Consider the following 14,473-nt stretch of genomic DNA (forward strand, 5'->3'; position numbering starts at 1 on the left):
TGGCTTGGACAGGACTCTGTGAACCTGGCCTGGGACTGTCCAGGCGGCGCAAGTTTGGACAGGGCTCCATGATTCTGGCCACGGCCGGTCCAGGAGGAGCTGGCTTGGACAGGGCTCTGTGAGGCTGGCCCGGTCTGCTCCAGGAGGAGCTGGCTTAGACAAGTCTCTGTGAGGCTGGACTGGGCCAGTGTAGGAGGAGCTGGCTTGGACAAGGTTCTGTGAGCCTGGCCCGCGCTGGTCCAGTTGGGGCTGTCTTGGACAGGGCTCCTGAGGCAGGCCCCGTGCTGGTCCAGGAGGAGCTGGCTTGGACAGGGTTCTGTGAGGCAGGCCCAGGCCAGGCCCGTGTCGGTCCAGGCGGCGCTGGCTTGGACAGAGCTCTGTGAGGCTGGTCCGGGCTGATCCAGACTGCCCTGTCTTGGACAAGGCTCTGTGAGCCTGGCCCGTGCCAGGCCAGGCAGTGCTGGCTTAAGACAGGGCTCGGTGAGTCTGGCCTGGTGTGGTCCACTTGTCGCTGCCTTGGACAGGGCTCTGTGAGCCTGGCCCGGGCCAGTCCAGGAGGAGCTGGCTTGTACAGGACTCTGTGAGGCTGGCACAGGCCAGTCCAGGTGGCGCTGGCTTGGACAGAGCTCTGTGAGGCTGGTCCGGTCTGGTCCAGGAGGAGCTGGCTTGGACAAGGCTCTGTGAGGCTAGACTGGGTCAGTCTAGGAGGAGCTGGCTTGGAAAGGGATCTGTGAGGCTGGCCCAGCTGGTCTAGGTGGCATTGGCTTGGACATGACTGTTAGCCTGGCCCCGGCCAGTCCAGGTGGTGCTGGCTTGGACAGGACTCTTGTCAGCCTGTCCTGGGCCGGTCCAGGCAGTGCTGGTTTGGACAGAGCTCTGTGAGTCTGGCTATGGCCAGTCCAGGAGGAGCTGTCTTGGACAGTGCTCTGTGAGCCTGGCCCACATCAGTCCAGGTGATGCTATCTTGGACGAGGCTCTGTGAGCCTGGCCCAGGCTGGTCCAGGTGGCCCTGGCTTGGACAGAGCTCTGTGAGGCTGGCCCCGAGCTGGTCCTGGCAGTGCTGGCTTGGACAGGGTTCTGTGAGGCTGGTGCAGGCCGGTCCAGGTGGCGCTGGCTTGGATGGGGCTCTGTTAGGCTGGCCAGGTCCAGTCTAGGAGTAGCTGGCTTGGAGAGGGCTCTGTGAGGCTGGCCTGGGATGGTCCAGGTGGTGCTGGCTTAGACAGGACTCTCTGAGCCTGGCCCGGGCCAGTCCAGGTTGAACCACATATCCAGCTCTGCTTTTTGCTGGCTATTTTGGAGTGCAAGCCCTGTAGAGTTTTCTGCCCCAGCTTGCTTTGAACTGTGATCTCCTGGATCTCAGGTTTTTAAGTAGTTAGGATTCCAAACTGGTTGGATTCAGTTTATTTTAAAGAAAGGGCTCAGCAGGGCGCCGGTGGCTCATGCCTATAATCCTAGCTACTCAGGAGGCTGAGATCTGAGGATCACGGTTCAAAGCCAGCCCGGGCAGGAAAGTCCGTGAGACTCATCTCCAATAAACCACTAGAAAACCAGAAGTGGTGCTGTGGCTCTAGTGGTAGAGCACTGGCCTTGAGCTGAAGAGCACAGGGACAGCCTTGAGCTGAAGAGCACAGGGACAGCCTTGAGCTGAAGAGCACAGGGATAGCGCCCAAGCCCAGAGTTCAAGTGCCAGGACTGACCAAAAAAAAAAAAGAAAGGGTTCTTTCTACTTTTTAGTTTGAACATGGCCACAGTGAGTGTTGTAAGCATGTGATGTTTGAGAATGATGGAGGCTGTCATTGCTCTAGGCTGCAAGTGTAAATCACAGATGTGACTTTGTGGTTAATAGCTTGAGTCCACGGAGACAGAAATACATAAACTTGAACAAATGAGAAAACTCAGAACTGTCAAATTTATACCCTTTTTTAACAAATATCAATCAATATTTATGGTGCATTGTATGCACAAAATATTTTTATTTATAAATATAGTAAACATGCTGAGTTCAACAAACATTCTTGGTATGTGGGGCTTTTTTCCTCATGGGAATGAATTGTTCCTTGCTTCTTTTTAGAAAAAGATGTTACCATCTTTGAGATTTTTATGAGCTCTTTTCACATGGATAAAATAGCTTTGGGTGGTTGGAGACATGGATGCTTTTGTGTATTGCTATCATTTATCAGGGGTATGTAGCTTGCCTATAAAAAACACTTGTCTTGCCCGAAAGAAGCTTGATGCATGGACTTCATTCCCAGTCAGCCTGCAAGCCCGCGGGCCCCACCACCTTCCTCCCTGCCTCCCAGAGCACAGCCCAGATCTGGGGTGAAGGCCTGGGCAAAGCAGCTTGGAGAGCAAGGGAGGGAGGGAAGAAGGGCTGATGGGCAGGTGGGCCATGGGAACGCCAGTTCCTATCTGGCAGTTCTGTTGGGCCTGGCTGTCCGGCTGTCGCACTCGGCTGCTCCCTGCTCATATGGGGTCTTCTGCAAGGGGCTGACCCACACGCTGCTCATCTTCTTCGACCTGGCTTGGTGGCTGAGCATCAAATTCTGCTGTCTGTACATCATGGCTTCCATGATGCTCAACATTGCACCTGTAGGTTCATATTGAGATCCAATGAAACCCCCTCTGCCAGACTCTCAGGTGCCCCCTCCCCAGGCTCATTGCATCAGAGAAAACAAACATGAACGATGGAAAAGGGACCCTGGACACCTGCCTGGCAGAAGCCCAGAGGCTGGGAGGGGATGACTTGGACACACTGTGGTGTATCCTTAAGAATCAGACACAGAAAGGGAGCCCCTGCTCTGCACATGTGGGAGTAAAGCCACCTAGGGTTGATGGCAGTGGAAATTTCCAGGATGAGCAACAGAGGAGAAGCGTGGCTGGAGCCAGGCTGGCCTCTTGCTTCACTGGGCCAGCAAAGTGTCCCTGGGTCTGAAGGAGCTGATAGGAAAAAGTTCAGCCCCAGCTGCTCTGAGCCAGGCCATGGGGCCGTGTGATGCCTTGTGATGCTGTGTGTGTGTGTGTGTGTGTGTGTGTCTGTGTGTGTGTGTCTGTGTCCACTATTCCTGCAGTAGCTCAGGTGGGACTGGCCAAAAAGATGGCCTGGAGCCCCCAACAGCCACAGAGGATTGCACCGCAAGGGAGAGCTCTGGGTATCAGGAAGGCCCTCCATGTGTGAAGCCAGAGGTTTTAAAGGGGAACCACAAACTGCTTTCCCCAGTGGGCTGGACCTACCTGTCCCCTTGTCCCAGCTGTCTGCAAGGCCACCTACCCGGCCTGAAGGTCTCCCTGAGGGTGAAACCAGATGTGCTTCTCCTATTTCCAGAGTGAACAATTGGGTACAAGAAAATTCTTCCAAGTGGCAAAAGTACATCAAGTGGTTTGTAGACAGCATTGGGGATATTGGCACTGCAGTTTTCAAATTAGCAAATCCCTTATGCCATAGTTAAGGTACAGTCAGAACAGTAAAAATGCCAGACTAATTTTAAGCATTGTCTTCAAATTAATTCTTTTGCATCAGTCTGGATAATATCTGCTGCTGCCTCATGAAACCAGACAAAGCAGGTTGGCAAGTTTACCCTCACTCCAAGCCATTCATCTAGGAAGAGGATTTGGAACATGTTTTAAATTGTGCTTGACAGACATTCAGACTTGGGGAAGTCTCTCGGGAGAGGATTACTCGATGGTAGCTTGTCTGATGCTAGCATGAAGTACCATGGATTTCTGGATCTCCAGTGTCCACCCAGCAAGCTTCAGTCCTAAGCTCCATCTGTTGTTACTTCAGCTTGTCCCTGATCACCTGATGGGAGTGGAAATGTGCCACATTGGCCCCTCTGCTCTGATGAAGACTTGCTGAGTCCATGGCAAACTGTGCATTTTGGAAAATTATTTTGACCTGCGGCAAAATTTGATTTCCTTTCTCATACCCTCTACCTTCCAGCTTGAAATGCAGTTTGAAGAGAGACCTGATGGTGAAAGTTGCAATATTAAATTAGCATAATCTTCTCAAATTAGGAACCTGAGCAGTGTCCAGAAACGGAGCTCTGACTCAAGTGGTAGAGAGCCAGTCTTCAACACAAGAGCTAAGATACAGTACCCAGGCCCACTAAACAAAAGTCCAAATGGAGCATAATTTAAGCATTTAGGGAGTGCATGCATTCATAAAAGTCGGTATACACTTTTATTTATTATGATGCTCATGATTTTGGCAGTCTTTGGGGGTTTAACTCAGGGCCTTATGTTTATAAGACTGCCATGATCCCATAAACCCATAATTACAGCACTGTTCTTTGCTGGATAGTTTTAGGGTCCTATTTTCTGCAAAATATGCACCTGAGCTGCCATCTGTAATCTCTAGCTATTCACTACTGTGTCCAGCTTCCTTCTATAGAAAAAGTCTCTGGACATTTTCTCTCTGGGTTGGCTTAGCATTGAGATCTGCCCAATGTCAGCTTCTACATGGGAATGATAGTTGCACATCATTCTGTGCAGCTGTAGTTCAGTCCTTCAATTTTTGGCTTCCTAACTAACAAGAATTACAAACATGAATCACCAACATCTAGATTATAAGCATTTTTAAATAGATTGCCTTCATTTGTTTTTTCATTGTATATCTTTCTCCCCTTGTAGTATTACTTGGTTCAAATGAAGTTTTTACCAGTATGCTGTAACATATGCAAGCCACACATCAAATAGAATCTGATCAAAATCAGAATTGATAAATGATGGATACAAAGAGACCTGAGAATATTTGAATTTTTTATGAAAGTTTATTTTTCTTTTTGAAACCAAGTTTGCCCTACAGTAAAATTCCTTTGAAACAATTCCAAAAGCAAGGTCATTCATAGTAAAAATTTGGAAGTTACTTCAATATTTACATTATATCATTATATATCTGTTAAATAAAGGTGCACTTAGTGTTTTGAAATGTTTTGACATACTATTAACTGCAAAAAGCAAATCTGTATACAAATTATGATTGCAACCACACACACACACACACACACACACAAACACACACACAAATATCTATTCAAAAATGTGAAAAGCTAAGCTGGGTGCCAGTGGCTCATGCCTATAATCCTAGCTACTCAGAAGGATGAGATTTGAGGATCATGGCTCAATGCCAGCCCAGGCAGAAAATCCATGTGACTTTAATCTTCAATAAACTACTCAGAAAAAGCCAAAAATGGTGCTCAAGTAGTAGTGTGCTAACCTTGAGCACATAGAGGCTCAGGGACAGAGCCCAGGCCTTGAGTACAATCCCCATATATGCCAAAAAAGAAAAAAAACTGAAAGGAAATGGTTATATACTTTCATTATGAATTAATATAGAAAAAGTAACACACACATATATTAATTCATAATTAAAGTAACATCTATATTATGTTAAAGTATGTGCTTTATATATATACTTAAAATATATACGTAAAAGTATAAAGTAATATATATTACTTTGATTATAGAATAAAATTACATATATACATCATATTATAAAGTAACATATATATTAATTACAGAAAGAAAATTTATAACATTTAAGTGAAATTAAGCCCAGAAGGAAACTAATATCTGAACAAACCCTGGTGTTGAGACATAGCTTTCTTTGCCCATCTCTAGGTTATCACAGGCTTTTTCTCAATGCTCATATTAGTTTTCACTTATTTTTCATGTGTTACTTAAAGCTTCCACATGTTAATATAATTTGTGTGTGTGAAAAAGAGAGAGAGCAAGACCCCAACCACATGATAAGAGCAATGACCTGTCTCTGGAACTCAGAATTCAGAACCATTCCCCAAGTGTCCCACAGGAGTAATTTAACATTTAGATATTCTTTTAAATTATTCTTTTACAATGTAATCAACATGTATAAGACAGCTACTGCATACTATGTTTCATATAAAATATCAGTGTATGAGACAAAAACTATTATGCCTTTTTATATATTAGAAAGTAGAGGTGGGTCTGGGAAGGTGGCTTAGTGGTAGAGTGCTTACCTTGCATGCATGAGGCCCTGGGTTCGATTCCTCAGCACCCCATAAACAGAAAAGGCTGGAAGTGGTGCTGTGGCTCAAGTGTAGAGTGCTAGCCTTGAGCTGAAGAGTTCAGAGACAGCACCCAGCCCTACAGTTCAAGCCCCACTACTGACCAAAACAAAAAACAAAGACAAAAAAAAGAGAAACTAATTAAGTAGAGGAACAGAATAAATAACTTCCAAGAGTGCAACAGCTAACTAGAGATGGAATGAGGATATGAACCCAAGCCTAGTTCACAAACTCTCTGAAGCTATGACTTGGGATTTTAGAACTGAGTTTGAACAGAAACTGCTGTTGTCTCCAAGATGCTTTTAGTGGCACTAGTTATGGTGAGAGTGCAGATGGTGGTGGCTCATAGAGAATCAGTTAGCAGTTTGGCATTTCTCAGGAGACACAAGTCAACTTCATTCTTGTTTACCTCACGATTAGCCCTTTCTCCAAGTATTTTCCATGTGCAGAATACTAGTTTCTACTCATCCTCCATTTACAAGCCCAACACTGTAGGAATATTTCTTCCTCTAACCAAACTTTTTGTCCCTAAATTGCAGGTGGTCAAATAAAATAGCAGTAATAACTAGTTTTCCAAATGCAGACAGAAGTTATTAAGCTAAAAAATATTGCAAAGTTTTTGCCAAATATTCTTTGGGTTTTAAAAAAATAGTTAATAAAGTACCACAAATAAAAACATGTAACAAGTGATATCATGAGCATCTGATACTCACCATTTAGTTTAAATATTAAGCAACCAGAATTTTTACAGTCTTTGAGGATATGCTTCTAATACCATCCTAACCCCAACAGCTCAGAAACCCCAATCCAGAGATCATCACTATCCTGACTTATGTTTCCCATTCCCTTGCTTTTCTTCATGTCTTTGGAGAGTTTATGTAAATAGAATGAAACAAAATATGCTTTTCTGCAACTTGCTTTTATCACTAAACATTGTATCATTATGATTTACCAATAGTGATCTCAATGGCTAGAGATTACTTTCCCTGCTATGTAATATTCCATTGCCTAAGTATACAAATATACCATCATGTATTCATGCATCCTATTGTATATTTACATCATTTCCTGTTCTTTTATCCTTAGCAATAATGCAGCCACATTGCACATGTCTTCTTGTATACTTGTTAGGAAGATGGATCTAACATTTAAATGGTTGATTCAAAAGTATGCCCAACTTCAATTTTATTAGTCAATGCCATTGCTGCTCTAAACCTGTATACACCTGTGACTCCCATTGCGGGAAAGCCCTTTCTGGAGTATGTATTGTTTAGTTTCTTCAGTCCAACAGGTGCTCTGATTCTTGTCTGTTTCTATGATAGGATTATTTAAATATATGTCCACTTTTCCACCAGAGTGATGGTTCTCTCCATAGAATGCTGTGATGAAGGATGAAGAATTACTCAGGAAACAATATATTGCCCAGAAGAAACGAGTTTAATCAGCAGACATGTTCCAACTGCAGTCTTTTTGACCCCCATTTTTTTAGGGGCTAAAACACTTTCTTGGGAAAGGTCTTGGTTGCAGATCAAAGGTCTCATTCCAAAGGACTGTTAACAGGATATAGGATGTAGTCAGGTAAGTACACTCGGGCATTTATCCTGTCTTTTGGCAGGATTATGGCAGAAAATCAAATAGGCAGCAGGAATCTTGAGTCTTTACTCAGACACTGGATAAACATTCATACCAACAGTACTTTCCTGATGGTATCGTGGACACTCCATGCACACTGTGCACTCATACTTCCTGCTCCCAAGCATAGTTCTCATGGGGAGAGAGGGTTACACATATCTCCTGTTTTCATTTTTAAAACAGCCATTTGTTCGAAGAAAGCAGTATGATCATCTTCATTCTATTCTGTTCTGTTCAGGATATAGCATCACATATTACTTGAAAGACTGAAACAATAAGAACAATTATTCCCATAGCATATAATCCAAATATGTAAAGATTCAGTTCAGAAAAGTAATTTTTAAGGTTTAGCCAATTAAGACGGTTTTGTGGTTCCTTGAGTACTGACTGATAAATATAGCTTTGAAGCTCATTTACTTTAGGTAATTAGGAATGTAACATTTCCATTTCTTGGTGGAGGGAATCAGAGAAAGCACCATGGAGATAAACTTTTGTTTTTTTGATTAACAAATATTTTATTTAGCAATTTTGTATATAATTAGTTTCATACTTTTTAAGTATTTATTTATATTGTGAAAATAATGTACAGAGGGGCTACAATTACATGGGCAAGGTAATGCGTACATTTCTTATCAAGCATTGTTGCCTCCTCCTTTGTTTCCCCTTCCTATCTCCCACCTCCCCGCCTCTGCCTTCGCCCCTCCCCCCAGCAAAGTTGTAAAGTTCATTTTTGGACATAATGTCTTGTACATCTCATTGTTGCAATGGGTCCCCCTATATCCCTATTTAAACAATTTGTTTTTTCCCTTCTGCTCCCTAAATTATACCAACATCAAATATAATGAAAGCAGGGGTTATACCATGGGGGAGGGACATACAAAGCAACAGAGAAATCATCTTATAAATATGTTAGAAACAATCGCAAGAAAGAAAAAAACATTTGAATACTTGTCTTGGGGTTCATTTCACCTAGCATCAACTTACCTGACCTTTTCTGCTTGTTGCAGGCATATAGTAGCTATTGCAAATAAGGGAAACCATGGGACCTATGTTTTTTGGGCCTGGCTTACTTCACTTCATATAATTTTTTCCAAGTCTTTCCATTTCCTAACAAATGGGGAAATGTCATTCTTTCTGATGGAGGCATAGAATTCCATTGTGTATATATATACCACATTTTCTTGATCCATTCATCTACTGAGGGGCATCTGGGTTGGTTCCATATCTTAGCTATGGCAACAAATAATGCTGCAGTAAACATAGTCGTGCTGGGAGCTTTAGTATGGTCTTGTTTGTGATCATTTGGGTAAATGCCCAAAAGTGGGATTGCTGGGTCATAGGGGAGCTCTATGTGGAGCCTTTTGAGGAACCTCCATACTACTTTCCAAAGTGGTTGAACAAGTTTACACTCCCACCACCAATTCAGTAAGGTTCCCTTCTGTCCACATCCCCTCCAGCATCTGTTGTCATTAGAGTTCTTGATTATAGCCATTCTAACTGGGGTGAGGTGGTATTTCAATGTTGTTTCGATTTGCATTTCTTTTATGGCTAGAACACCTCCCATCTAAGAAAAGCCCAGGACCAGATGGATTTACAGCAGAATTCTACAAGGCCTTCAAAGCAGAGCTCACACCAATACTCCTCCAACTCTTCAATGAAATTGAAAGAGAAAGTTCACTACCGAACTCATTTATGAAGTCATTATAGTCCTCATCCCAAAACCAGGCAGGGACTCATCAAAGAAAGAGAACTACAGACCCATTATTTGATGAACATTGATGCAAAACTTCTTAACAAAATTTTGGCTAATTGACTTCAACAATTCATGGAGATTTTTTATCACTAGTTTACAATCATGTTTGAAGGAATTATAAGGTAAAGGAGCCACACATTGTTTTTCAAAACCAGGATCATACTGAGTTACTGTCTCTCAAATAGAGCCTGCTGCCATTCAATGACTTACACTAAAACATCTAGCCTTGTCAGAATTATTTTGTCTGTATGAGTTTGTCTTACTCTTACTCCCTGAATTGAGTTATTATCAATAGTGGATAAGTAAGATAAAAACTGATTTTCAGGATTTCAGGGAGCTGAACTTGCTGGGTTCTTGCCAGGTCAACTTTCTATTTATGGCTGAGTTAAAGAACTGTTTTTTCCAGCTGTTGATAAATCTTGACACAGCTAGCGGGGACCACTACAGTCCTGTAGAAGAGAGAATACAAGCATATAATAATATGTACTAATTCTTATTATAAGGTCCTTTCCAGAACCTGCTTCCTTGAAGGTCTTTTGCCAGGACTTTGGGTTCAAGTTACTTAAAAATGTATTTCAGCTGTTGCAAAACCATATTGGTCACAGTTTAAAATTTTTTAGGGTAAATGAGATTTTAGTTAATTGATCTCTAGGGGATATATCCTTATTTCCTAGCAACTCTACCACTTGAGCCATATCTCCACTTCTGTTTTGATTTTGGGTTGATTCAGGATAAGAAGTCATGTTCTGCCCAGAGTGGCTTTGACCTGTGATCCTCAGATCCACAGCTCCCTAACTAGAGAGGATGACAAGCATGAGCCACCACAGCCTGGTCATTATTACATTTTAATTGTTGTGGAATTCCCATGTGGCTAAAAATTTCTAAGAAGTGAAATCTGGAATGTTTAGTTGCTTCTCCACTTGATGGAATGGCATGGAATGAGAAATGAGAAAAGTATCAATGAAAACAAAAACATAACATTGTCTCCAAAGGAAGGGGACATGAGTAATATCAGTCTGCCAAATGGTATTGGAAAGTAATTGTGCAGAGTTTACTGGATTTAATTCTAAGTGCTTTTTTAAAAGTTTACATGCATTTTATATTTTTCCTGATATTTGGAAAGACAACTGACTATTATTTATCAAATTTTTGGTTTGACATCTATGCTTTTTATCGGTTTATATGTTCATTGTTTTGTGCTTTTTGTATTTCTCTAATAATTTTATCATTGACATAGTAATTTTTTTCTTTATCAGTAAATGTAATATTTGTTTGCTTTCCTAACTTTGTTATACCAGCCAGCAATTCAGAAATCATGGTTAAACAAATAGGAGTAGACATCTTTGCTTTCTTTCTGTCTCTAAAGTGGATTCTTTTAATATTTCACTACTAAGTATTAAGTTTAACATTTGCAGTTCCTCTACATCCTTTATTACTTTAACAATGTCTATATCTATATATAAATTTATAAACATTATCTTAAATGAATATTAATTTTTCTTTTATCATATGATTATAATTTTTTAATTGTGAAAATACCATATAGAGGGGTTACAATTACATGAGCAAGGTAATCAGTACATTTCTTATCAAGCATTGTTGCCTCTTTCTTTTTTTCCCCTTACCATCCTTGCCCTCCCACCTCCCCCACCTGTATCCCCCCCCAAGTTGTAAAGTTCGTTTTTTCCACATAATGTTTTGTACATCTCATTGTTGCAATGAGTCCACCTGTATTCCTATTTAAACAATTTGTTTTTTTCCTTCCCCCCCCCAAATTATACCAACATCAAATACAGTGAAAACAGGGGTTATACTGTGGGGGAGGGACATATAAACCAACAAAGAAATCATCTTATAAATACCTTAGTGTATATAAATGTTACATAAACAAAAATTAAGCAAAGACAGTACATTTCTAGGATAGGGTAGCGTTAATTCATTATAATATATTTCATTTCTACATATTGTTACTTTTTCAAGTACATATTATACTTTTTCAAAAATTTGCATTTATGTTTACAATTGAGGTTGGCCTATAAGTCTATACTACATTTTGCTCTGACTCAATTTTGTCATCAAAATTTGATAACTTTACAGAGTGGTTAGATAGCATTCTGCCTTTCATCTTATACTCTGGAATGATTGGCAAACTTATTTTTTTAGTTTTTTCAAAAAATTAACTTTTCAAGCTGGTCATGATAATATGCATTTGTAATCCCAGTGATTCAGGAGACAGAGATCAGGGAAATTGTGATTAAAGGCTAGCCTAGTAAAAAGTTAAGACACCATTTCAGAGAATGCACTGTGTGGCATGTCTTAATCCCAGCTAAGTGGGAGGCAGAGATGGGAGTACTATGGATCATGGATAAAATCAGGAGACCCTATCCAAAAAATAAGTAAATCACAAGAATTCTGGGAGTACTGATAGATGGAAGAGTACTTGCTTATGTGAATCAAATACCAATGTTACAAAAAATAAAACCTTCTGACATCCTAAACTTTTAGTATCATTATCTTCTATTTCATTTATTCATACACTCTTTAGTTGGCTGCCTTGTCCATTCATTTTCAGGTTTTATTTTCTAATATAAGCATTTAAAGGTGTATATAATCAATCACACCCACCAGCTGTTCTATAATCATTTTCATATCATTCAGATCTAACACATCTTAATGTCTACCAGACTATAAGCTATGATCCATGAGTTCCTTGTTTATATTTCTGTATGTAGTAACTTCATAGTTACTTTTCTTATTTATTTCTACCATTATTACACTAGGCTACATAATGTAAATATCGGTTAATTTTTACAAAGGCCCTTTAGGTTATAAAAATTCCTTACTTTTTTGAATGATTCACCTTATTTTCTATTTCTTTCTACATTTTTCAAGAAAAATTCTTATAAAAACTAACATGTTAAGCCAGGTGCCAGTGTCTCATGCTTGTAATCCTAGCTACTCTGAGGATTGCAGTTCAAAGCCAGCCCAGGCAGGAAAGTCCCTGAGAATCTTATCTCACATAAACCACCAGAAAACCAGAAATGGTGCTATGGCTCAAGTGGTACGGCCCTATCATGGAGCTAAAGAGCTGTCATTTGTTATCAAACTCAAAAATAAAATGTTTATAAGGCAATGTGAAAAGAGTGAAGGGTAATTAAGCTAATCTGAATTGGATCTTAAAATAGATAAATACCAGTTCAAGAAAAATGTATGAAATCTGGAAGAAGATGAAAACACACATGCAATGGCATACAGGCCAAAAATGTGGAATGGTTTAGTGTGAAGAATGAAGAATTACTTTCTTTCTTCAGTGCACCACTGCCTATGAGATGAGGGGTCCCCTGGGGCAAACATGTATTGTACCTGCCATCTCATTAGCTCTGAAGGCATTCACTAACCCACTGTCCAAAAGTAGATCTAACAGAAGAGCACTTTTATTTGAGGTCCTCAGTGACTGAAAGGTTTGATTCCGCCCCTCCCCCCCGAAATAGCAATAAATTTGCTGGTGGTGCAATCCAATGACTACTGATTGGAATAAAAAGCCAAAAGCTGTTCAAGCCATGGTTCCTGATTTGATTTTAATTGACCATTATGCCTCTATATGGACAGCTTACATCTATGCTTTCCACTGCCCAGTGGAAAACGTTTTATGAGCATAATAGGTACAAGAGACTGAACTTACAAAGATGAATATGGTGACTCTAATTCTTGGGTAACTCATTGTTCACAAAAACACAATTCTTCACATCTAATTCTTATCTTCACAACTTCTCTTTCCTATACCTTATCTCTCTGACAGTGTCAGGATCCAAAATATGTTTCTCTTCTCCTAGTATCCAACCTATTTTTTGTTTCTGTAAATAGTCGCATTGCATTGGAGGAATTTCACAATCAATTTATTTGCTTTCAGATATAAACCTTACTAAACAAATAACCACATGGATACAAGTGATCTTTCTAAAGCACAAATCTAATCACTGAGTTCGCTTAAATTCTAACTTTAAAACCCCTCTCAGAGGCACATGGATCCCTTCTCTTTCCCCTGACTAACCAGCTAATTATTGGTTCTGCTCCACCTAACAAATACTGATATCCAATCATACTCAAATACGTTAATCTCTTACAGATTTTGCCCCGGTAGTCTTTTCCTCAATTTAGTCCTACAAACCTTGGACTTGATTAATCTATCCATAGGCAATTGGCCATCGTACTTATATCAACTTATACCTACAAAATCAACACTACCCTTGTACTTACACGTCAAAGGCATGAAACAATATACCTGCCATTGATAGCTTTTCTGTATGCCAACAATGAGAAGAGTGTAGCTGAAATCAGGAAAGCAACTCCATTCATAATAGCCCCACAAAAAAACCTAGGAATTAACTTAACCACAGAAGTGAAGGACCTCTATGATGAAAACTTTAAAAACCTGAAAAAGGAAATAAAAAGAGAACTTAGAAAGTGGAAAAACCTTCCATGCTCCTGGATTGGAAGGATCAACATTGTGAAAATGGCAATACTTTCCAAGGCTATCTACAAATTCAATGTGATACCCATCAATATTCTAACCCCATTCTTCAAGGTAGTAGAAGAGGCAATCCAAAAATTCATATGGAAAATAAAAGACCCTGAATAGTAAAAATGATCCTTAACAGAAAGAATAGTGCTGGAGGAATGCCAATACCAAATTTCAAACTCTAATACAAAGCCATAGTAATCAAAACAGCTTGATACTGGCACAAGAAGAGACCTCAGGACCATGGAATAGAACTGAAAACCCAGAAATGATCCCACATATCTATCTATAGCAACCTAATGTTTGATAAGGGAGATGAAAAACTAGAATGGAAGAAAGACAACCTATTCAGTAAATGGTGCTGGCAACATTGCTTCATCACCTGTACAAAATGAAAGCTAGATCCTTATACATTACCCTGCATCAGAATCAACTCCAAATGGATCAAAGTCTTCAAAGTCAAAGTAGGCACCCTGAAAACATTATAGGAAGGAATAGAAGAAACTCTAGGGCTCCTTGGCACAAACT

At 40.5% G+C, this 14,473-nt stretch overlaps 1 pseudogene; it reads left to right on the forward strand.

Annotated features, from left to right (window-relative positions):
• Positions 1-2,235: 2,235 nt before the first annotated feature.
• LOC106002730 overlaps positions 2,236-14,473 on the forward strand; it is a 50,418-nt pseudogene continuing 38,180 nt past the window's right edge.

The sequence above is a fragment of the Dipodomys ordii genome, unplaced genomic scaffold (genome assembly GCF_000151885.1).
Source record: "Dipodomys ordii isolate 6190 unplaced genomic scaffold, Dord_2.0 Scaffold1000000467, whole genome shotgun sequence".
Classification (NCBI taxonomy): domain Eukaryota; kingdom Metazoa; phylum Chordata; class Mammalia; order Rodentia; family Heteromyidae; genus Dipodomys; species Dipodomys ordii.